The sequence below is a fragment of the Mauremys mutica genome, unplaced genomic scaffold, assembly GCF_020497125.1.
Source record: "Mauremys mutica isolate MM-2020 ecotype Southern unplaced genomic scaffold, ASM2049712v1 Super-Scaffold_100201, whole genome shotgun sequence".
Lineage (NCBI taxonomy): Eukaryota > Metazoa > Chordata > Testudines > Geoemydidae > Mauremys > Mauremys mutica.
Genome location: NW_025423287.1, coordinates 230,256 through 253,527, shown reverse-complemented (window position 1 = coordinate 253,527; position 23,272 = coordinate 230,256). Strand labels below are relative to the sequence as shown.

Genomic DNA, 23,272 nt, shown 5'->3' with positions numbered 1-23,272 from the left:
GGACAAAGAGTGGATTCTGTTATGCTCTGAGACTCTAAGGGAGAGAGTGATGTCGAAGAGTGCAAGATCAAACGCCCAACGTGGGGCTCGAACCCACGACCCTGAGATTAAGAGTCTCATGCTCTACTGACTGAGCTAGTCGGGCTAGGCCTCAAGGGGTCGCAAAGGCACAGACAGTGCAAATGAAGAGCGAAGGAAGTTTCTTTGCGTGCTGAGATTCGTTTCCTGACATTTGCCTTCTTTCCTGGTTCCTTCGCTCTCTAGCTAGCAAACAGGGCCCGTTCCAAGGCTCGTTAGATGCTGGTGTCTAGACCAGAGAAGTGGGGTTCATCTAGCAGCTGCTCAGAGAAACCTGGGTGGGAGGGTGGAATTTAGGATTCTCCCACCAGGAGGAGGTGCTGTTTCTCAGAAAAAGCTTCTCAGCGCCCAAAGAGGGGGCAGAGAAGACAGTTCCCCGCCGGCTGCCAGACACATCTTTTCGCAGGGAATCAGAACCCCCTGGGGTAAAACTCCTCCAAGGATGCGCGGCTCCAGGAATGTCAGAGAAGGGAAGGACTGTTTGCTTTAGGAGGTGGGTGCGGGAACCTGCAGGTCCTTAGGTCCCTCCAGCATCCGATGAAAGCATTTGGGGGGAAGGGGCCAGGATAGACAAAGACAGGAAAGACGGGCTTGCAGCTCCTGTGCAAACACCATGTTGCCAGCGGTCCAAGAGAAGCGGGTGGGGGTTCAAGCATTTTGGCTGCTTCCTGAGGGCACGGAACTCACAACCTGGCAATGCTCAGAGCCCCGTTCCTCGGGAGTTTTCTTTGTGTTGGTCTTGTGATGCTGAGGGAGGAAGCTGAAGCATCATTTGAGTTTGTTTCAGTGCCTTCGGTTGGGCTAAGTTTGTGACCCATTCATATATATAGTATGAACTATATACACTAACTATACTACAAACGAATAAAGTTAACTACAACTATATAAATCTGAACTATATATACAAGAATTAATGAGAGAAACTACGAGTAGCTAGGGAAGTGGAGGTCAGCTAAGCCGCGCTCCACTGTTCCAACGACCGACACGGGCAGTAAGGGTATGGCTACACTGGCGATTTGCAGCGCTGGAAAGCCTCCACCAGCGCTGCAATTAGTAAGTGGCCACACCTGCAGGGCACTTCCAGCGCTGCAACTCCCTGGCTGCAGCGCTGGCCGTATACCTCACTCGGCATGGGGAATAAGGATTCCAGCGCTGGTGCTGCAGCGCTGGTCATCAAGTGTGGCCACACACCAGCGCTGTGATTGGCCTCCAGGGAATAAGGTGTATCCCAGAATGCTTTTATAAATTACTCTCTTTGTTTTGTTATGCAGCCTCTCTTTGTTTTGCTGTGAACGAGCTCCGATCGGAGCTCCGTTCTGTACCTGGCTGTAAACAATCAAATGAGAGGCAGGGAGAGTGAATGAAACAGAACAAAGCCGATCGGAGCTCCGTTTGAACTGCTTATCTATAAAAACAAACACTGATCACAGCAAACAGGAACTATCTGTACCTGGCTGTGAACGATCAAATGAGAGGCAGAGGAAACAGTGTTGGATGCAGGCTGTTAGGGTTCGCAAACATTTTGTGATTTTTCCAATCTCTCTCTTCCCCGCTCCCTGTCACAGTACACCACAGGGAGTGAGTGAAACGGGGGAGTCCGTGTTGCAGGCAGGCTGTTTGCAATTAGAATTAAGACTAAGGGCTCATGAACATTTTGTGATTTTTCCAATCCAGGAAGCTAACACACAGTGCTGGCTCCAAAAATCCCCTCTCTCTTTCCCCCCGCTCCCTGTCACAGTACACCACCCTCCACCCCCCTCTTTTGAAAAGCACGTTGTTGCACTTGAATGTTGGGATAGCTGCCCATAATGCAGCACTCCCAACAGCGCTGCAAATGCTCCAAATGTGGCCACACACCAGCGCTGGTAGCTGTGAGTGTGGCCACACACCAGCGCTGCTCCTACACAGCTGGATGACCAGTGCTGCAAACTACCAGCGCTGCAAACCGTAAGTGTAGCCATAAACTAAGAAGGAACTGAGGGGCGGGTGGGTCAGCAGGGGTATATATCTGGCGCTATAGCGGCGCCACTCCAGGGGGCGCCCAGCCGACCCACCGAGTGTTGCTAGGGTAAAAATCTTCCGACGAATGTGCACACGGCGTGCGCACACCTAACTGGAATGCATATGAGCAATCACTCGAAGAAGAACTCCTTCTTTCTTGTATATTGCAAAGAAACCTGGTGTTATTTTTCACCAAGGAAGCTGGGAGATGTTTGAACACAAAGTATTGCAGCTTGGGAACAATCCCCCAGAAATGGCATCTTCCACTCCACAAATCAGTAGCAAACAGTTAATATTAGTGTTTGTCTGAGAATAGAGGGAAGGGGAGTGTTCACTCCGACACCTCAGTGAGTGAAACAGACAGAAAGAGCAAGGCTGTTCTGAAAGACAACGGATCTGTCTGGAGGCAAACAGACCTTGAGAATGAGCAGCAGTGTGAAAAGAGGTTCAAATGGGGGTTAGGTGTTAGTTAGGTTGGTCTGACAAATTTCAAGAAAATACCAATGCTCGTAGACTGATGCAGACACGGCCTGACAACTCCCCCACTGCCAGCTGCCCATCGGTGTCAGACGCTCTCCCTTCCCTGCTCCCCAGCCCTCAGCCCCAGGAACCACTGTCCTCTGCTTCCCCCTCTGGCCCCACCAACTCTTCCTCCCATTTCTGGGTCCCTCGCCCCAGGGGCCAGACACGGGGTCCTACTCACCGCAATGCTCTCCACGAGGGCTGCTTTGGAGACCTGGGGCTCCAGAGTGTCCAGCCCCTGCTGCTGTGCCAAGAAGCACAGACGTGGGACAGCATGGAGGAAGCCGAGCTGTTGGGCCCTGTCCTCCACCAACTAGGAGTGGGGGAGAGAGAGAGAGAGAGATGGTTAGGTGAGGACCTCCGGGATGGTGCCTGTAGCCTCTGTTTGCCAGAAGCTGGGAATGGGCGGCAGGGGATGGATCACTTGATGATTCCCTGATTTGTTCATTCCCTCTGGGGCACCTGGCACTGGCCGCTGTCAGAAGACAGGAGGATACTGGGCTAGATGGACTTTGCGTCTGAGCCAGTCTGGCCGTTCTTATGTCTCCCTTGGCGCAGCAGTGACACCCAGTGGGCAGTCAGAGTAATGCACAGAAGGTATTTTCCTTGGCGCAGCAGTGACACCCAGTGGCCAATCAGGGTAACACACAGAGCATGTTTCCCTTGGAGCAGCAGTGACACCTCAAGGTCATTCAGGGTAATGCACAGAAGGTGTTTCCCTTGGTACAGCAGTGACACCCAGTGGCCAGGTGGCATAATGCACAGCGTGTGTCTGCCTTCTAGGAGCAGTGACTCCCACGGACCAGTCATGGTAAGGCACAGAGTGTGTTTCCCACCAATCTGGGTAATGCACAGAGCATATTTCCCATGGAGCACCAGTGACACCCGGTGACCACCAGGGGTGGCATCAGACTCTTCTCGTTTGGTGGGGGACTGAGGTGGGCTAGACAAAAAAAATTGGAGGGGCTGTGCCCCCCATCACCTGGCCCCACCCTTCACGGGGGCCATGCCTCCCATGCCTCTGCTCCTTCTCACTTAAAGGCCAGGCTCATCTCCTCTCCCCCCGGCCAGGGGTTAGAGCAATACAACCTTTATTAAAATAAAATAGTAAATAGGGTTTGCTGTCCAAACTTTAGTATTAAATCCAAAGTTCTTAAAGATCCCATTAATAACCAAAGCCAAAATAAAAAATTGAAACCAAAAACAATGTTTAATTTAAAACCCAAACACTAACAAAAACTTTGTTTTTAAAAATAAAAACTAACAAATACCATAAATTAATAATTTCAACATTTTATCAAAAAGGTGTGCTACAGCAGGATGATAAAATAACATAAAATAAATAAGCCTGACCACTAAAACCTCCTATAAAGGAATCGAATCCTTGAATACTGGCCAAATCTGTATAAAATATGCAGAACAATGTCAAAGCTGGTGTTGTAGGTCAGCCATTCGAATCCAGCAAATGTCAATTAAATCTCCATTCCAACTTAAAAAAACAAAACAACCCAATAAACCAAAACAGTCACAGCCTGAAACAAACCTACACAGAAGCAAAATTAAACCTGTGCCAACATTGGAACAAATGATGTAAATTTCTAATTCTAACTTCTTGTTTCTCCCAGAAGGAAAGTGTTTTGCACCCCAGTAACCAGGCTGTCACTGCAGCTTTCCTTTCACTAAATAAGATTTTTAACCAAATTTAAATTGCCCTCAGATTTCTCTATGAGAAACTGAAATTGTATCTTTGTACTAATATCCCAAGTGTGCAAGTCCATCCCCTCACAGCAGCCCCACCCTGAGCCCAGGGGAGACTCCCAACTGGTTTGTGCATTTGTAACCCTGGGGCCTGAAGCTGATGAAAGAAAGGGAAGTGAGCCATCTTGGAGCTTTCCGATACCACCTGCTGGGAGCAGAGGGAATTGCCTGAGCGACGTCCTGGCTAATTTTCACCTTGTTCTCTGCCAGCAGGCTCAAGAGTGACTTGACCATGGCAGCACCCTATGTACATTTTGGAACCATTGGGGTGAAATGTGAGTACTTTTAGGGTTGGGACCCACATGAGAAGGGATGTGGACAAACTGGAGAAAGTCCAGCAGAGGGCAATAAAAATGATTAGGGGGCTGGGGCACATGACTTACGAGGACCTACAGGCCATATCCTGTATGTTAAGCTAAGGCAAAGTGAGCATATCTATATTGTGACCTTTTACTCAGAAAGGAAAATTGACCTTTATCTTGTTACTCAAATAGAGAAGTACCCACGCCTGTCTAAGACCTTTACCTAGACCAATCGACAATGGAGAATGGCATAAGGGGTTTTTCAGTGTTGTACCCACAGAATTAACAGGTACACCACAAGGGAACTTATGTGCATATGTACATGTCATCAACACGCACAAACATACTAGCCTATGAAGTAAGCATACCCTAATGTTTTGTTGGTAAGGAATGAAATTTGGGCATAGGAGGAAGGATTTCCGGCGCTTGTGCCCTATAAAAGAGGTAACCCACCTCGCTCGAGCACGTCGCTCTATCATTCTGACTTACTTCCTCCACTCTCTCTCTATCTACTATCAGTAGGCTATACTTGTTCTTAAACTTTAAGTTTCAAGGGAACTAGGCTAAGCTTGGTTTCCCTAAGTTTTTATTCTTTGTTTATTAGGTTTTGATTTTAAGTTTAACATAGTCAAGTGAACCCTAAGTAAGACTAGCTTTTTCTAAACACTGCATCTTTCACTCAAGAATTGAGAAACCTGAACTGCAAAGCTGGTCTTGTGTCTCTTACCACCAGGTTATCAAGGAAGGGTGTGAGTACATTAACCAAAACTTTGTTGCATATAATGCCATATGTAACTTTTGAATAGCAGTAATGCAACTGTAACTTTATAACTCAATTAAATTAAATAAAATCTAAGCTAATAAATTAAATTTTCATCATATTTTCCAAATTAATATTATTAGTACACCCTAAATCAGACTGCATGGGACAGAGAGTTGGAGTGCAGGGGGATGAGAGCACTGGCTAGGGGGTGCAGGCTTTGGGGTGGGGTTGGAATGAGAGGTTCAGGGTGCAGTAGAGGGCTCAACGTTAGGGCAGAGAATTGGGCTGTGAGGGCTCTGGAACAAGGCCAGGAAAAAGATAATTGAGGCATGCAGGGCCATCCTTAGGATTTATGGTGCCCTAGGCGAGATTATTAAACTGGTGCCCCTGTGCCTGATCTGCTCTTAGCAACACAAATATAAGCATACAGTATTGGAAAATTTGCCACATTCATGTTATTAAAACCAGTTTAACTTAATTAAGCACACTGTAATGCTGATGCACTAGCACTAAAGAAGTAGCACTATAGAAAAAATTCTGATTTGACAGAATGATGCAAATAATATAATTTTTTTAATTTGTCAAAATGTTATTGGAAATTTATATGAAGAGGTATTGAAACAAAGATTTGTTTTTAATTAAAAGCAATCTTTCTGGCTTTTTTGGCTGCAAAATCAGTTTAATAAGCTGGGTTTCCAAACAGTGGGAAAATATAACCCTAGTTTTACTGCTAGGTAAAGCACAAAGTGACCAAAATGAAGTCAGCACAGAATCATCTCATCTAGATTAAGGTAGCACAGAAATGTTACAGAAGTCCTATTGTGCCTTATTTTGTTTGGAAAGACATTAGCAATAGCAGCACATTCACATGATAAAATACATGATAAATCACTGCCTCTAAAGTTCCATCAAAAACTGACATTTTCACAGCTCTAGCATGATCTGCTGTACAGATTCTTCACAAGGAAGTGTCCCTGGCCTTTTTAACTCATATTAACTATGTATTTACTTTATGAAAGTTGTAGAAAACATTGTGAAAACGTAAAACATTGGCTGCCCAACTTCTGGGCTGGCAAAAGCTATACTGACTCACAGGAAAAAAAAAAGCAGGAGAATCTTAGTACAACATATGGTCAGTCTATACCAGGGGTCAGCAACCTTTCAGAAGTGGTGTGCCAAGTTCACTGTAATTTAAGGTTTCTCGTGCCAGTAATACACTTGAACGTTTGTAGACGGTCTCTCTCTATGTCTATATTATATAAACTATTATTATCTGGGGTCCCGGACACCGGTCCTGCTCAGCCCGCTGCCAGCTGAGTAAATGGAACCCCAGACCGGCAGCGGTCTGAGCGGGACTGGTGGCTTGAACCCTAGACAAGGATCCCAGGCCCTGCTCAGCCCGCTGCTGGTCTGGGGTTCTGACCACCAACTCCTGCCAGCCAGGATCCCGGCCGCCAACCCCCCTCAGCCCACTACCAGCCTGGGATTCTGCTCACCCAGGCTGGCAGGAGGCAGAGTGGGGCCGGCGGCTGGGCTGCTGACTGGCAAGGGGCCGGCAGCCGGAACCCCGGAGTAGCAGCAGGCGGAGTGCTGCCGGCACCCCAGACTGGCAGCAGACTGAGCCACTCAACCCCCCCACCAGCCCACTCAGCCCGCTGCCGGCTGAATGAATGGAACCCCAGGCTGACAGCAGGTTGAGTGGTTCAGACGGCCTGCTCAGCCCGCTGCCAGCCTGGGGTTCCTTGGGGGTCCCCAGGCCAGCAGCAGGTGCTGAGTGGGGCCGGCGGCCAGTATCCCAGCTGGCAATAGGGCAGCAGCCGGAACCCCAGAGCAGTGATGGGCTTAGCCGCTCAGCCTGCTACTGCATACCACCAAAAATCAGCTCATCTGCCACCTTTGGGATGTGTGCCGTAGGTTGCCGACCCCTGCTCTATACACTAGTAAGGAGATGAGCGTATTACAGTTGTTGGAGGGCTCTTATCAGGAGTAACAGGCTATAGGAAAGTCAGTCGACATTTTCTGTTTCTCTGATGAAAACTGGCCCACTCCCTGCCTCAAACCAAACCTGTCACTAATAATTGTCAACAACTTAATTTTCTGTTTTTGGCTAAGATATTGATTTAAAAAAAAATATTGAAATTGGATTCAGGATTGTTAGCAAGAATTTTTGGCAAACAAAGTTGTTAAATTACAATCTCAAGGGCAACACAGTACTGCTTTCATGCTTGGCTCACCCCCCAGCCTGCTGGTCCAACAGCTGCAGTAGACCCCAAAATCCACCTCTTGGGGTGCAGAGTGGCAACAGCAGCAGCAAACCCTCAGGTCCAATCACACACCAATGGGCACCACCACCAGCCTTACGGACCATGGTGAAGTTAGCACAGCATCTGATCTCAGGGACAGGTCACCCATGGAGCCACATCAGCTCATCCTGTCCTGTGCAGCTCCCCCAGGATGAGATGGATCGCTGGCAGCTGCCAGCCCGGGGGAGAGGTGCTCCCCAGCTAGGGTGACCAGATCCAGATGTCCTGATTTTATAGGGCCAGTCCCGATATTTGGGGCTTTGTCTTATATAGGCACCAATTACCCCCACCTAGAGTGACCAGACAGCAAGTGTGAAAAATCAGGACAGGGGGTGGGGGTGGGGGGTAAAAGGAGCCTATATAAGAAAAAGACCCCAAAATTGGGCCTGGCCCTATAAAATAGGGATATCTGCTCACCCTACCTCAACCCCCTGTCCTGATTTTTCACACATCTGGCTAACCCCAAACCAGCCCTGTGTGACATTCCAGTCCTGGCTCACTGCCCAGGAAGTGAGTTACTTTCACTGTCATTCCTCAGCAGGCAGCCAGCCTCCTCCCCCCACCTACCCCCCAGCACCTCACCCAACCCAGCCCTGACGGAGGGGAGGGAGGAGTGAGAGAGGGATGCTCCTGGGGAGGAGGGAGAAAGGAGGGGGTGCTCCATGGGGCAGGGCGGGAGAAGAATGGATGTTATGGGGGACAACAAAGGATACTGGTTCCAGAGCCGCAGAGCCTGCCTCACCTCACTTCAGCCAGGGGGAAAGAGTCACACTCACAGGTGAGCTCCTTCACCAACCCATTCCCAGAGACCCCAGCAGCCAATCCCCTCCCTCAGACTGTGCTAATGGAGGAGGAGGAGCTAATACAGCATCTGTGGGGTAAGTGACTGTCTGTAGTGTGTGTTTGTTTGTGTTTGGGGGTTACTTGCTGTGTGCTGAGCTTGTGTTTGTCAGTCTGTTTGTTTGTTTGGTTGTTTGAGGGACCGTGTGCTCTGGCTGGCAGTTGGAGGCAGGTTTGAAAGCTCGAAGCCTCTGGTAATTGGCTGAGCCTTAATCAGTGGGCGGGGCATTCACTCAGGCCAGGGCTTTATAAAGCCGCGCACAAGTGACCAGAGAGCTTTGCGAACAGGGAGTTTCGCAAGGGAGTTCTCCAGGTGAAGGAGGAGCTAATACAGCATCTGTGGGGTAAGTGACTGTCTGTAGTGTGTGTTTGTTTGTGTTTGGGGGTTACTTGCTGTGTGCTGAGCTTGTGTTTGTCAGTCTGTTTGTTTGTTTGTTTGTTTGAGGGACCGTGTGCTCTGGCTGGCAGTTGGAGGCAGGTTTGAAAGCTCGAAGCCTCTGGTAATTGGCTGAGCCTTAATCAGTGGGCGGGGCATTCACTCAGGCCAGGGCTTTATAAAGCCGCGCACAAGCGACCAGGGAGCTTTGCGAACAGGGAGCTTCGCAAGGGAGTTCTCCAGGTGAAGGAGGAGCTAATACAGCATCTGTGGGGTAAGTGACTGTCTGTAGTGTGTGTTTGTTTGTGTTTGGGGGTTACTTGCTGTGTGCTGAGCTTGTGTTTGTCAGTCTGTTTGTTTGTTTGGTTGTTTGAGGGACCGTGTGCTCTGGCTGGCAGTTGGAGGCAGGTTTGAAAGCTCGAAGCCTCTGGTAATTGGCTGAGCCTTAATCAGTGGGCGGGGCATTCACTCAGGCCAGGGCTTTATAAAGCTGCGCACAAGCGACCAGGGAGCTTTGCGAACAGGGAGTTTCGCAAGGGAGTTCTCCAGGTGAAGGAGGAGCTAATACAGCATCTGTGGGGTAAGTGACTGTCTGTAGTGTGTGTTTGTTTGTGTTTGGGGGTTACTTGCTGTGTGCTGAGCTTGTGTTTGTCAGTCTGTTTGTTTGTTTGTTTGTTTGAGGGACCGTGTGCTCTGGCTGGCAGTTGGAGGCAGGTTTGAAAGCTCGAAGCCTCTGGTAATTGGCTGAGCCTTAATCAGTGGGCGGGGCATTCACTCAGGCCAGGGCTTTATAAAGCCGCGCACAAGCGACCAGGGAGCTTTGCGAACAGGGAGTTTCGCAAGGGAGTTTGGAAAGGGAGTGGGAGTCCCTTGCCGGCCCTAACCCCTTCCCTGTAGCCCCCCCTAAAACCCTAAAACCTATATACCAAACTACATTCTAAAACTACTTTCCGTAAACCACCCTTTCACTAACTAGGAGACAATGCAGGCAGAAGCCCAGCAGCAGAGTGGGGGCTATCCAGTTTATTGCACTGACTGTCGCATGTATGATTACCTGCCCTGTGGGCGGGTGGCGTATGTGTGCAGTCGGTGCAAGGAGCTCCTGGCCCTCAGAGACCATGTACGGACTTTGGAGGCCAGGGTGGCGGAACTGGAGGAGCTGAGAGAGGCAGAGAGGTATGTTGATGAGGCTTTCCGGGACACTGTAGAATTGTCCCACCTCCGCTTAGACAGCTCCTGTGCTGTTGAGGAGGAAGAAGGGCTCAGGGAAGTAGAGCAGTCAATGGGAGCAGAGGGAAACCTTCCCATAGTTGGGACCCTCCTTCCAGATGGTGCTGGGGTTACCTCTCGCACTGAGGTTGCCTCTCCAGGGGAGGGAACTCGAGTTTCTAGGAAAAGGCAGGTGTTAGTAATGGGAGATTCGATTATTAGAAATGTAGATAGCTGGGTCTGTGATGACCGGGAGAACCGTATGGTGACTTGCCTGCCTGGTGCGAAGGTTGCGGATCTCTCGAGGCATCTAGGTAGACTTATGTGTAGTGCTGGGGAGGAGCCGGTGGTCGTGGTACATGTAGGTACCAATGACATAGGGAAGGGTAGGAGAGATGTCCTGGAAGCCAAATTTAGGCTGCTAGGGAAGAGACTGAAATCCAGGACCTCTATGGTGGCATTTTCAGAAATGCTCCCAGTTCCACGCGCAGGGCCAGGTAGGCAGGCAGAGCTTCAGAGTCTCAATGCGTGGATGAGACGATGGTGTAGAGAGGAGGGGTTCACGTTCATTAGGAACTGGGGAAACTTCTGGGATGGGAGGAGCCTATACAGGAGAGATGGGCTCCACCTAAACCAAAGTGGAACCAGACTGCTGGCACTAAACATTAAAAAGGTTGTAGAGCAGTTTTTAAACTAGGAGATGGGGGAAAGCCGACTGCTGCAGAGGAGAGTGTGGATCGGACTCAGACTTCTCTTAGGGGAGAGTCTGATGATAGAGAATCTCCAGGTTATAGTCAGGAGCAGAGGAATGAGAAGTATAATGTAAGGGCTGGATCAGATGATAAACAGTCACATAAAAAAGAATCTGGCACATCAGAAAAAGGTAGGCTAATAAACAGGGACAAGTTTTTAAAGTGCTTGTACACAAATGCCAGAAGTCTAAATAATAAGATGGGTGAACTAGAGTGTCTTGTGATAAAGGAGGATATAGATATAATGGGCATCACAGAAACCTGGTGGACTGAGAGCAATCAATGGGACACAATCATTCCGGGGTACAAAATATATCGGAAGGACAGAACAGGCCGTGCAGGGGGAGGAGTGGCACTATATGTTAAAGAAAGTGTAGATTCAAATGAAGTAAAAATCTTAAGCGAATCCACAGGTTCCATAGAGTCTCTATGGATAGAAATTTCATGCTCTAGTAAAAATATAACAGTAGGGATCTATTATCGACCACCTGACCAGGACAGTAATAGTGATGATGAAATGCTAAGGGAAATTAGAGAGGCTATCAAAATTAAGAACCCAATAATAGTGGGGGATTTCAATTATCCCCATATTGACTGGGAACATTTCACTTCAGGACGAAATGCCGAGATAAAATTTCTCGATACTTTAAATGACTGCTTCATGGAGCAGCTGGTACGGGAACCCACACGGGGAGAGGCGACTCTAGATTTAATCTTGAGTGGAGCACAGGAGCTGGTCCAAGAGGTAACTATAGCAGGACCGCTTGGAAATAGTGACCATAATACAATAGCATTCAACATCCCTGTGAGGGGAAGAACATCTCAACTGCCCAACACTGTGGCCTTTAATTTCAAAAGGGGGAACTATACAAAAATGAGGGGGTTAGTTAGACAAAAGTTAAAAGGTACAGTGACTAAAGTGAAATCCCTGCAAGTTGCGTGGGCCCTTTTTAAAGACACCATAATAGAGGCCCAACTTCAATGTATACCCCAAATTAAGAAAAACAGTAAGAGAACTAAAAAAGAGCCACCGTGGCTTAACAACCATGTAAAAGAAGCAATGAGAGATAAAAAGACTTCCTTTAAAAAGTGGAAGTCAAATCCTAGTGAGGCAAATAGAAAGGAGCACAAACACTGCCAACTTAAGTGCAAGAGTGTAATAAGAAAAGCCAAAGAGGAGTTTGAAGAACGGCTAGCCAAAAACTCCAAAGGTAATAACAAAATGTTTTTTAAGTACATCAGAAGCAGGAAGCCTGCTAAACAACCAGTGGGGCCCCTTGATGATCAAAATTCAAAAGGAGCGCTTAAAGATGATAAAGTCATTGCAGAGAAACTAAATGGATTCTTTGCTTCAGTCTTCACGGCTGAGGATGTTAGGGAGATTCCCAAACCTGAGCTGGCTTTTGTAGGTGACAAATCTGAGGAACTGTCACAGATTGAAGTGTCACTAGAGGAGGTTTTGGAATTAATTGATAAACTCAACATTAACAAGTCACCGGGACCAGATGGCATTCACCCAAGAGTTCTGAAAGAACTCAAATGTGAAGTTGCGGAACTATTAACTAAGGTTTGTAACCTGTCCTTTAAATCAGCTTCGGTACCCAATGACTGGAAGTTAGCTAATGTAACGCCAATATTTAAAAAGGGCTCTAGGGGTGATCCCGGCAATTACAGACCGGTAAGTCTAACGTCGGTACCGGGCAAATTAGTTGAAACAATAGTAAAGAATAAAATTGTCAGACACATAGAAAAACATAAACTCTTGAGCAATAGTCAACATGGTTTCTGTAAAGGGAAATCGTGTCTTACTAATCTATTAGAGTTCTTTGAAGGGGTCAACAAACATGTGGACAAGGGGGATCCGGTGGACATAGTGTACTTAGATTTCCAGAAAGCCTTTGACAAGGTCCCTCACCAAAGGCTCTTACGTAAATTAAGCTGTCATGGGATAAAAGGAAAGGTCCTTTCATGGATTGAGAACTGGTTAATGGACAGGGAACAAAGGGTAGGAATTAATGGTAAATTCTCAGAATGGAGAGGGGTAACTAGTGGTGTTCCCCAAGGGTCAGTCCTAGGACCAATCCTATTCAATTTATTCATAAATGATCTGGAGAAAGGGGTAAACAGTGAGGTGGCAAAGTTTGCAGATGATACTAAACTACTCAAGATAGTTAAGACCAAAGCAGATTGTGAAGAACTTCAAAAAGATCTCACAAAACTAAGTGATTGGGCAACAAAATGGCAAATGAAATTTAATGTGGATAAATGTAAAGTAATGCACATTGGAAAAAATAACCCCAACTATACATACAACATGATGGGGGCTAATTTAGCTACAACGAGTCAGGAAAAAGATCTTGGAGTTATCGTGGATAGTTCTCTGAAGATGTCCACGCAGTGTGCAGAGGCGGTCAAAAAAGCAAACAGGATGTTAGGAATCATTAAAAAGGGGATACAGAATAAGACTGAGAATATATTATTGCCCTTATATAAATCCATGGTACGCCCACATCTCGAATACTGTGTACAGATGTGGTCTCCTCACCTCAAAAAAGATATTCTAGCACTAGAAAAGGTTCAGAAAAGAGCAACTAAAATGATTAGGGGTTTAGAGAGGGTCCCATATGAGGAAAGATTAAAGAGGCTAGGACTCTTCAGTTTGGAAAAGAGAAGACTATGGGGGGACATGATAGAGGTATATAAAATCATGAGTGATGTTGAGAAAGTGGATAAGGAAAATTTATTTACTTATTCCCATAATACAAGATCTAGGGGTCACCAAATGAAATTAATAGGCAGCAGGTTTAAAACAAATAAAAGGAAGTTCTTCTTCACGCAGCGCACAGTCAACTTGTGGAACTCCTTACCTGAGGAGGTTGTGAAGGCTAGGACTATAACAATGTTTAAAAGGGGACTGGATAAATTCATGGTGGCTAAGTCCATAAATGGCTATTAGCCAGGATGGGTAAGAATGGTGTCCCTAGCCTCTGTTTGTCAGAGGATGGAGATGGATGGCAGGAGAGAGATCACTTGATCGTTGCCTTTTAGATTCACTCCCTCAGGGGCACCTGGCATTGGCCACTGTCGGTAGACAGATACTGGGCTAGATGGACCTTTGGTCTGACCCGGTACGGCCTTTCTTATGTTCTTATGTTTCTTATGCTGCATTCGGCTCTCTCTAGGACCCAGCAGCCCTGCTCTTACATGCTCCACTGCTTCCCATCTGTCCGGGCTTCCAGCAGAGCCGTGTCCCCAGACCTAATGGTGCCCTAGGCAGCTGCCTATGGCTAAGGAGAGCCCTGGAGACATGAGAGAGAGATCAGGCTAGAGTAGAAAGTGGGGGGGGGGGTGAAGAGTTTGAAATGCAAGGAGAAGAAAAATCTTCCTCCTGCTCCCTCTCATCAGAGCATCTAAAAACCAGATGAGAAATACCTTTTCCCCACTGCAACATCAACTCTGGTGTGCTGGGGCTGAGAGAGAATCTTCTCTCCCCAGCAGCTCTAACACACCTGGGCTGGATCAGGGACACCTCCCCACACAGATCTGGTGTGCCTGGCCTGGGACAGGGGAGGGGCTCCTCTCCTCTCCATTGGGGACATGGTGGGATGAGAGATGTGACAGGGCTTTATGGGAAATCATTATTTGCCTGATTCATGTGCCAGTCCTAGTCCTTGCTGACCCAAACGAATGGTTTATCCTGCATGCTGATGCCAGTTTGGAGGGTCTGGGAACACTCTCCTACCAGGAAGTGGAAGGTAAATGTAAATCTGTGGCCTTTGCCAGCTGAGGACTGTCTGATAGCGAAACTCGCTATCCCATCCACCAGCTGCAGTTCTTGGCCTTGAAATGGGCCATGACTGAGAAATTTCCAAACTACTTGTCCGGTGCTCAGTTTCAGCTATGGACAGAGAACAATCCACTGACTTCTGTGTTAACAAGGGCTAAGCTGGATGCTACAGGGCAGAGATGGGTGACTACTTTTGCTAGCCATAACTTCAGCATTCAATACCAATGAGTTGGTATAACAGGGAGTGTGATTTATCAGGACCACCAATTCTTGGCTCAGGGGAGGGTGTAAGCAGGGTCAGAATGAACTCTATCCTGCCATCTGTTGATGATGTGATGCAAAGGCATTTAGTTGCTGATGTGCATGGTCACACCCACCCCGCATTGCATGATGGGGGTAATTGTCCAAATGGTGATTTTGGTGGCTGTGGGATCTCCAAACTCTTTCTTATTAGGGCAAGAGTAATTAAGTGTAGTAATCCTGGTGACATGAATCAAGAACAGTAGAACGGTACTTAGCAGTTCTTAATTTCAGAACTCACCCAAACCAACATAAAAAACTTTAGAAAAGGCACATGGGTTCCAAACAATAGCAAGATAAAAGAGATTGAAAATCTATATGTGTGTTTTGCACCATGAGATTCTTTAGCAATCTCTAAACACACATTTTATGATTTTCTTTTCTTTAGTTTAAAAATAGAATTAATTATTATTCCATTTTAAATAATGTGTTATAGCAAACACTGAAAATCTTAAATGCAGAAGTAAGACTTTTAGTTACACTTAAACAGGTTGTCGTTGATGGTAGTCAAAAGGTAAAGTTGATAGAAATATACTGTTGAATGAGAACCTGGTAGAAAAGTTTTGCTGGAAAAGCTGGCAGAGCAAGATTGTTAGTCACAGGACAGTGGGTGGGTTTATGCAAATTCTGGACTCTGGGGCCAGAGGGGGCAGGTGCACCACCTCTGCAACTGACATTTGCTACCTCACTCACTAACAACACACCTTTTACCTCTCAGAACCAAAAATATACACCGTGAAAGAGATCTAACAGCATAAGCTTAGGGTAAGCAACTACAGCACTAACAACAATTTTAAGAGATTCAAAACCGCCTCTGTCTTTCCACACCAGGGACAGCAGAAAGGACATCAGCACCACCTGCAAGACACCAACAAACATCCATTTCTACCTCCCACCACAAGCGGACGTTAGGAACCCATACCCCTTAATGGTGAGTACTTTTCAGGAGAGGGTGACGCTCTCAGGCCTCAAATGCCAGGTACAGTTACTCTGTCCTTGATCCAAAATCAACAGGAAAATACACTGGATTACTCCTGCCCCAATAACAAAGAGACTGGGGATATCGCAGCAGCTGAAATGACCGTTTGGACAAGCACTCCCATCATGCAATCCGGGGTGGGTGTAACTATGCAAATGACATCAGCCCCAAAAGGCCTTGACAACACATCACCAACAGATGGCAGGGCAGACTTCATACTGACCCTGCTTCAACTAGATTGTGGCAAAGATTCCAAAACACCGAACGTTAAACCTCACCAAACGCGGGTCAATCCATCCTCAGCGTCGTAACCGCTCGTTATACTCCACACCCGAACGTAGCCCTCATATGGACAACATACCCTCCTAACTCAGTATCTGTACGTTAACCTTTTACCCCCCAGTCAGGGCTATTGCAGATTATGTATTCCTTATGCCACCCGATCTTAAACCGAACTTTGCACCCCTTGGGTAAGCTGTACGTTGTTCCCTGAGCACCAGAAACTTCTATGCCGAAACTCTGTACTGTACGCTTTTTTTTTCTTTGAACGTCATCTTAATAAAATGTTGACTTTTGTTCGAGATCCCGGCTCCTGTTCCTTTGCAAGGTGTGTGCGTTTGCTCCGGGTTTTAGTCTGCTAATACAGCGGGGGGGGGGGCGATTGAGCCAGACGCGCTTGCCTGCTGCAGACACGGATCCAAGGCTGAACCTCGTCCCCCACAAGCTTGAAAGCTTAACTGAAAACTGTTTAAGAAGTGCTCCCGTCTCCGGCACTCAGCTACCCAGCTCCCAATGGGGTCCAAACCCCAAATAGATCCCTTTTACCCTGTAGAAGCTGTAAAATCCTGTGACCAGGGCAGCTGCCTAGCAGCCTGCGCATCTGCCTGCCAGCACGAGAGCGCGTAAGACACTAATCCGGATAGTGGCAGCTAGGTGGCAGGGGGAGGGTGTGAAGAAGCAGCAGAGTGGCGCAGCGGGAGCGTGCTGGGCCCATAACCCAGAGGTCGATGGATCGAAACCATCCTCTGCTAGGCGTGCGCTTGTTTCTTTTCCCTCTGGGCCTTCAAGCGAGCCAGTGACCAGCAGAGCACCAAGAGCCTAGGCCATGAGGCAAGAGGTGGCTGAGGCGAAGCGGCCTGCCAGGGAGCTCCCCGGCACCTCTGGCTGCCTGGGCTGAAGGCAAGAGGCAGGCCTGGGCGTGGTGAGGGCCTCCTGTCCTGGAATGAGGCTGCAGTGCTTCCTGGTCCCCTTTTCCCACCCACACCGGCAGGTGGCTGCTGCGGGAGAACACGAGGGAGGCTCTGGGGGCGCTAGGCAGTGCTGTGTGTGTGGCTGTCAGGGGAAAGAGCCGAGGCTCCCGACTCGACCTGCCGTTGACTCGCGTGGCTCTGCGTGCCGTCAGCCAGGGCGGGCCAGGCTGCGGACGTGACTCAGGCTTGGGCCGCATGGCCGTGCTTTCCTGATGAGGCATGAGGCAGGCCAAGAGCTTTGCACAGCGTACAGGGAAGTGGGAGGGAGGCGTCTTTGAGCCGGCGTGTCTCCTCCGCTTCTCCCTTGCCGCTTGGGCGGAGGCGGGAAGGGAGCGAAATGTTCCCGGCTGAAAGTTTTTGTGCTCGGCCTTGAGGATTAAGCCTGAGCCTCCGGCACGGCTGCTGGCAGATGGGTTTCTGAATGGCATCCAGCCCGCTCTTTGGACCACCAGCTGAAAGCACTGAGGCCAAGAGGCAGCAAAATGGGACCTTTGAAGCTCCCCCCAGTGAACTTCTGTTCACTGGATTGTTGGGTAGTAAGTCATCTATTGGACTTTGATTTATTGTCTTTTGTCTGCAGGTAGTAAATCAATCACCAAATGTGCTTCTGTTGATTCTGCACCTTTACCAGGGTAAGAGGTGGGAGTGGAGTGGATGGGGGAGCCCCACCTGTCAATCCTGTGCTGTGAGGACAGGAGGTGAGTCAAAATAAGATATATCAACTTCAGCTACACTATTCTTGTAGCTGAAGTTTTGTGTTTTACATTGACCCTGTTTCCCCGCCCTTCCCCCAGTGTAAACCAGGCCAAAGTGTAAGTAGTCTCTTAGCCTATCCATGCTGTGATCAAGTGTCTTGGGTTATATCTACACTATGAAATTAGGTCAGATTTATAGAAGTGTGGTTTTTTTTAGGAATTGTTTTTATACAGTTGATTGTGTGTGTCCCAACACAAAGGGCTCTAAGTGCATTAAGTCAGTGGACTGCGTCCACAGTACCAAGGGAGCGTCGACTTCTGGAGCATTGCAATTTGGGTAGCCGTGGGTAGCTATCCCACAATCTCCGCTGTCCATTGGGATTCTGGGTTGATATCCCAATGCCTGATGGGGCAAAAACAGTGTCGCGGGTGATTCTGGGTACATGTCATCAGACCCTCCTCGCCCTCCCTCCCTCCCTCCGTGAAAGCAACAGCAGACAATCATTTCGCACCTTTTTTCCTGGGTTACCTAAGCAGATGCCATACCACGGCAAGCATGGAGCCCGCTCAGCTCACCGTCACACCGTACGTCTCCTGGGTTCTGGCAGACATGGGACTGCATTGCTACACAGCAGCAGCTCATTGGCTTTTGGCAGCAGAAGGTGCATTATGATTGGTAGCCATTGTCATTGTACTCCTAGGTGCTCTTTTAGCTGATCTCAGTGAGATCAGTTGGGGCGCCTGGGCAGACAAGGGAGTGACTCAGCCAGGTCATTCCCATCTTCTGCCAAGCAGCCAGGCGATGACGATGGCTAGCAGTTGTACTGCCCCGCTTGCTACAAGCCTAAGAGGTAAAAGCTAGATGGATCAAAACAAGAAATTGACCTGATTTGTTTTGTGAAATCAATGGCCTGCTAAACCCAGGGTTTTGAGTTCAATCCTTGAGGGGGCCATTCTGTGTGACAGTTGTTTGTGTTTCTTCTTGATGCAAAGCCACCCCTTTTGTTGATTTTAATTCCCTGTAAGCCATGCCGTCAGTTGCCCCCCCTCCATCAGAGCAATGGCAGACAATTGTTTCACACCTTTTCTCAGTGCAGAACCAGAAGCTGCAAAAGCAAAACCAGGCAAGGAGGCGACAGCAGTGACAAGAGTGATGAGGACATAGACATGGTCATAGACTTCTCACAAAGTATGGGACGGGCAATGTGTCCCGACAATGTGCACATCATGCTGATGAGCTCTGCATGGTCACCTGTGCTGATCAGCACATCACGCTGGCCAAACAGGAAATGAAATTAAGAAGTTTGCAGGCCTTTTCCTGTCTACCTGGCCAGTGCATCTGAGTTGAGAGTGCTGTCCAGAGCGGTCACAATGGAGCACTCTGGGATAGCTCCGGAGGCCAATACCTTCAAATTGTGTACACACTACCCTAAATTCGACCAGGCGAGGCCGAGTTCAGTGCTAATCCCCTCGTCGGAGGTGGAGTAAAGAAATCGATTTAAAGAGCCCTTTAATTTGAAAAAAAGGGCTTTGTCGTGTGGATGGGTCCAGGGTTAAATCGAGGTAATGCTGCTGAATTCGACCTAAAGTCATAGTGTAGACCAGGCCTCCGAGGGATTTTATAGCTACTGGCTGGCTGGGTGTCCAAAAAAGGGAGCAACCCTCCCCCCCCCCCGCTTCCATTGATCACACTTGGTAACTACTAAGCAGAAGCACAGAATCATAGATTGATTTGCTGAGTCTCCTGCAGGCCTTCCTAACGGCACAGCAGGGCTGCTCTTGGTTCTGTAAAATGTTGTTTCGTTTAGCAGTGACTGTGAAGGCACTTCCAGCTATTTGGCAGTGGGAACTCTGGTATTAAGTGGACACCCTGTCTTAGCTGTGTATGGCTGTATTGCTTGTAGATTTATATATTCTGTATTGATGTTACCAAATGGAGTATTTTGTAGCTGTCTGCTATAATTTGTTTAACTTGTATGAAATATGAATATGCTCCCTCAGACTTAACCACCTGCCTTGTCACACACTCCCTGCCCCTCGCTCTCTGGGGTGGGAACAAGCCACCAGCATGTGTCCCCATTGGATTTTTTTTTATTTAATTACTTCTCATTGTTAAATTATTTATGAGTGTTTTTTAAATTTCACTGCAGTGCGTTTTCTTCCTGCCACTGTCACCTGGCAGCTCAGGGATGTGAGATTCTCCTCCATTGCGTTTCTGCCCACGGAAAAAGAAGAGAGACCACACCTCAGTACCTTTGGAAATAAAAGCAACCTGGAAACAAACCAGCTGTCTCCTCAGTGTGCAGTTTGTGTCTCTGTTGGTGCAGTTGATGTGTGTGCAGCATGTGTGGTGCACAGGGGCACTGTGTGCTCACATGGGAATTCACCACCCTTGGGGCAGGATTTGACTTGTTCCTGGAGTGAATGTAGCACTGTGGAGTGTCAGGCACAGGCTGCATGACCCCCTCCATTTATCCTTGGCGCAGATACAGCCCAGGCAGTGCTACTGCAACCTCCCATCCTGCTGCCCTCCACCATCATCTGCACAGCCCACCTGTCAAGGCAGGAGGGGAATGTTGCTCCATGGATCCTGGCTCTCAGATGGGACTGCCCTGGGATGGGGGTGTGTGGTTGCATCCATTAGGTCACCAGACTGAGCCTTCTAATATCCTTGGTGATTGTTCCCAAGATCCAGGACTTTGTGCTCAAACAAAGAAACATCTCCCAGCTTCCTGGTTGAAAATAAGGCCCTTTCCTTCCAATACACAGGAAAGAAGTAGATCTTCACCCCAGATGGGACTTGATCCCACAATCTCTGGCTTCGGAAGCCAATGCCTTATCCACTGGAGCCCTGATGTACAGCTGCTAAAGAAATGGAAATTTCCTCTCATAAATGCACATTCCTCGCATTTGCTTCAACACTAAATAGCCCCTTTATGTGCCTTAGAGAAATGTCTGCATCCCCTGGCAGCGAGGCAACTGGGCAGGTCGCTGACAGAGCTGAGCACCACCTTTCTGCCAGCCATCTTTAGAGAAGAACCCCACGCTAGAGTCACCCCTCCCTCCTTCAGCACCTCCACGGCTGTGGCTCTGAGTGGCAGTAGGATGATTAGGGGGTGAATCCGGGGCTGGAAGGGGGTGAGGTCGGCCTGTAAGGAGGAACCAGGTGGGGCAGACCCAGGGGGAGGCTGTGGGCTGCTGGTCGGTTGTTGGGATCCGAGCTCTAGATCAAAGCTGCACAGTGACCTGACCCCAGGGTTATAGGGCCAACATAGTGACCCCCTTACCGGCCTCGGTGACCCCCAAACCCTTGTTACTAAGGGCACTGAGGAGTCTCTGTCCCTTAATAACTTCTGGGAGCTCCCCAGCAGGCTGCGGGCATCAGCCGCCTCCTGCCTCACAGGTTAGACTCTTGGCGCTGTGCCAGCCGCCTCCTCGCTTGCAGGCCCAGTGAAGGAAGCAGGAGGCCTGGTGCTGGCAGAAGAGGGTTTTGATTTATCAACCTCTGTGTTATGGGCACAGGACGCTTCCACTGTGTCCCTCTGCTGGCTTTTCTTCAGCAGCACCTAGCGGCCCTGGCTCCAGGCTAGTGCCTGGTGAGCTCTGGCACCGGCAGGAAGCGCTGCAGGGTGCTGGGCAGCAGCCCTGGCAAACAGCTGCTGGTAGGTGTCTCTGTGGTATCATGGGTCAGTGAGTTCAGCTGTTAATGGAAAGGAGGGGGGGTTATGCTCCCCCAGGGATGCCACTGAGGGCTCCTTGTGGGCTCCTCAAGGTCTGCTGGGAGCCGTGATGTTCCCCTTTTGCCACCTCGAAGGCTCCCTCCTGGGCACAGTGGGGTCACCTGCTGCCTACAAGAGTGTGGGGGCTGTGCTGCAAAAGCCCATCTCCCAGCAGCCATGCCGGAGCCTCAGGTTTAATCCTCAAGGCCGAGCGCAAAACCTTCAGCCGGGAACGTTTCGCTCCCTTCCCACCTCTGCCCAAGGAGCAAGGGAGAAGTGGACGAGACAGGCCGGCTCAGACGCCTCCCTCCCACTTCCCTGTACACTCTGCAAAGCTCTTGGCCTGCCTCATGCCTCGTCAGGAAAGCGCGGCCATGCGGCCCAAGCCTGAGTCACGTCCGCAGCCTGGCCCGCCCCGGCTGACGGCGCACAGAGCCACGCGAGTCAATGGCAGGTCGAGTCGGGAGCCTCGGCTCTTTCCCCTGACAGCCACACACACAGCGCTGCCCAGCGCCCCCAGAGCCTCCCTCGTGTTCTCCCGCAGCAGCCACCTGCCGGTGTGGGTGGGAAAAGGGGACCAGGAAGCACTGCAGCCTCATTCCGGGACAGGAGGCCCACGCCACGCCCAGGCCTGCCTCTTGCCTTCAGCCTAGGCAGCCAGAGGTGCCGGGGAGCTCCCTGGCAGGCTGCCGCCTCAGCCAGGAAATAAGGAAAAGGGGATGAATGAAGAAGTCAGGAAATAACAAGGAAATGAAGAGGTTTGTCGAATGGGTTTCTGCCCGATTTACCATCTTCTTAGCTACCGCTCAAAGTTAAAGACCTAAAGTCGACCTATTGGCATAAGTACAGATGGTTAGAATGGAATTAAAAGGAGCTGCTATCACAAGTGTTAGGTGCCTGCAAGCAGCATGCAGACTGTTTAAAAACACCGCAATTAGAGGCTCAGATGAAATGTTTGCCCTAAATCAGAAACGACAATAGGACGACCAGCAGAACGCCACTCTAGGTACATGGCAGAGTAATGGAGGCCGTTAGAGGCAAAAAGTCATTCCTCCAAAATTGGAAATCAGATCCTAGTGAGGATAATAGGAAGGTGCAAAAACTCTGTCCTGTTAAGTGTCAAAGTGTAACAAGTCAGGCCAAGAAAGAATCTGAGAAGCAACGTGCTAAAGACACAAAAGCAAAGCATAAATCCGGTCAGTGCGAGTCCTGGTCTGTCCCCGCAGAAAGGTGAACCCCCTCTGTGGCTGGAGTGAGCTCCTCTAAGGCGACCTCACTACAGACCTGTGCCAGGTAGTGCTCATTGTAAAAATGTTTCCCCTGAAGGTTGGGAAAACGGGACCAGTGGTGCTCAGGCCGGCTGACACAATTAACCCCCCCCCCACCAATAACAAACATCATGCAGTCCAGAGGAAGGGGGCCTTTGATCTTCCCTCTCATGCCTTAACTGGGGACCATACACACTAATATAGCAGTAACCAGTGCCACAGAGCACAAAGCCCACCAGTAATGCCCTCCCTGGTTGGAGCTCCACCAACTTCTGTACTCGCACCGCAAATTTGAAGAACAAGACTCCAGCCCCATCATTCTTCCCTGGCCAGGAGGCCCTTCCTCCAATCACCCTCTGCCTATTGAGCT

General features: G+C 49.0%; 1 long non-coding RNA gene and 2 other non-coding genes across 3 annotated transcripts; 2 read left to right on the top strand and 1 right to left on the bottom strand.

Annotated features, from left to right (window-relative positions):
• Positions 1 to 72: 72 nt before the first annotated feature.
• TRNAK-CUU lies at positions 73 to 145 on the bottom strand. Its single transcript has one exon. It is a non-coding gene; the product is annotated as a tRNA-Lys (tRNA).
• A 15,716-nt stretch (positions 146 to 15,861) lies between these two features.
• LOC123359998 lies at positions 15,862 to 20,191 on the top strand. Its single transcript, XR_006575946.1, has 3 exons — positions 15,862 to 15,922; positions 17,801 to 17,918; positions 20,066 to 20,191. It is a non-coding gene; the product is annotated as an uncharacterized LOC123359998 (long non-coding RNA).
• TRNAM-CAU lies at positions 16,930 to 17,001 on the top strand. Its single transcript has one exon. It is a non-coding gene; the product is annotated as a tRNA-Met (tRNA).
• Positions 20,192 to 23,272: the final 3,081 nt, after the last annotated feature.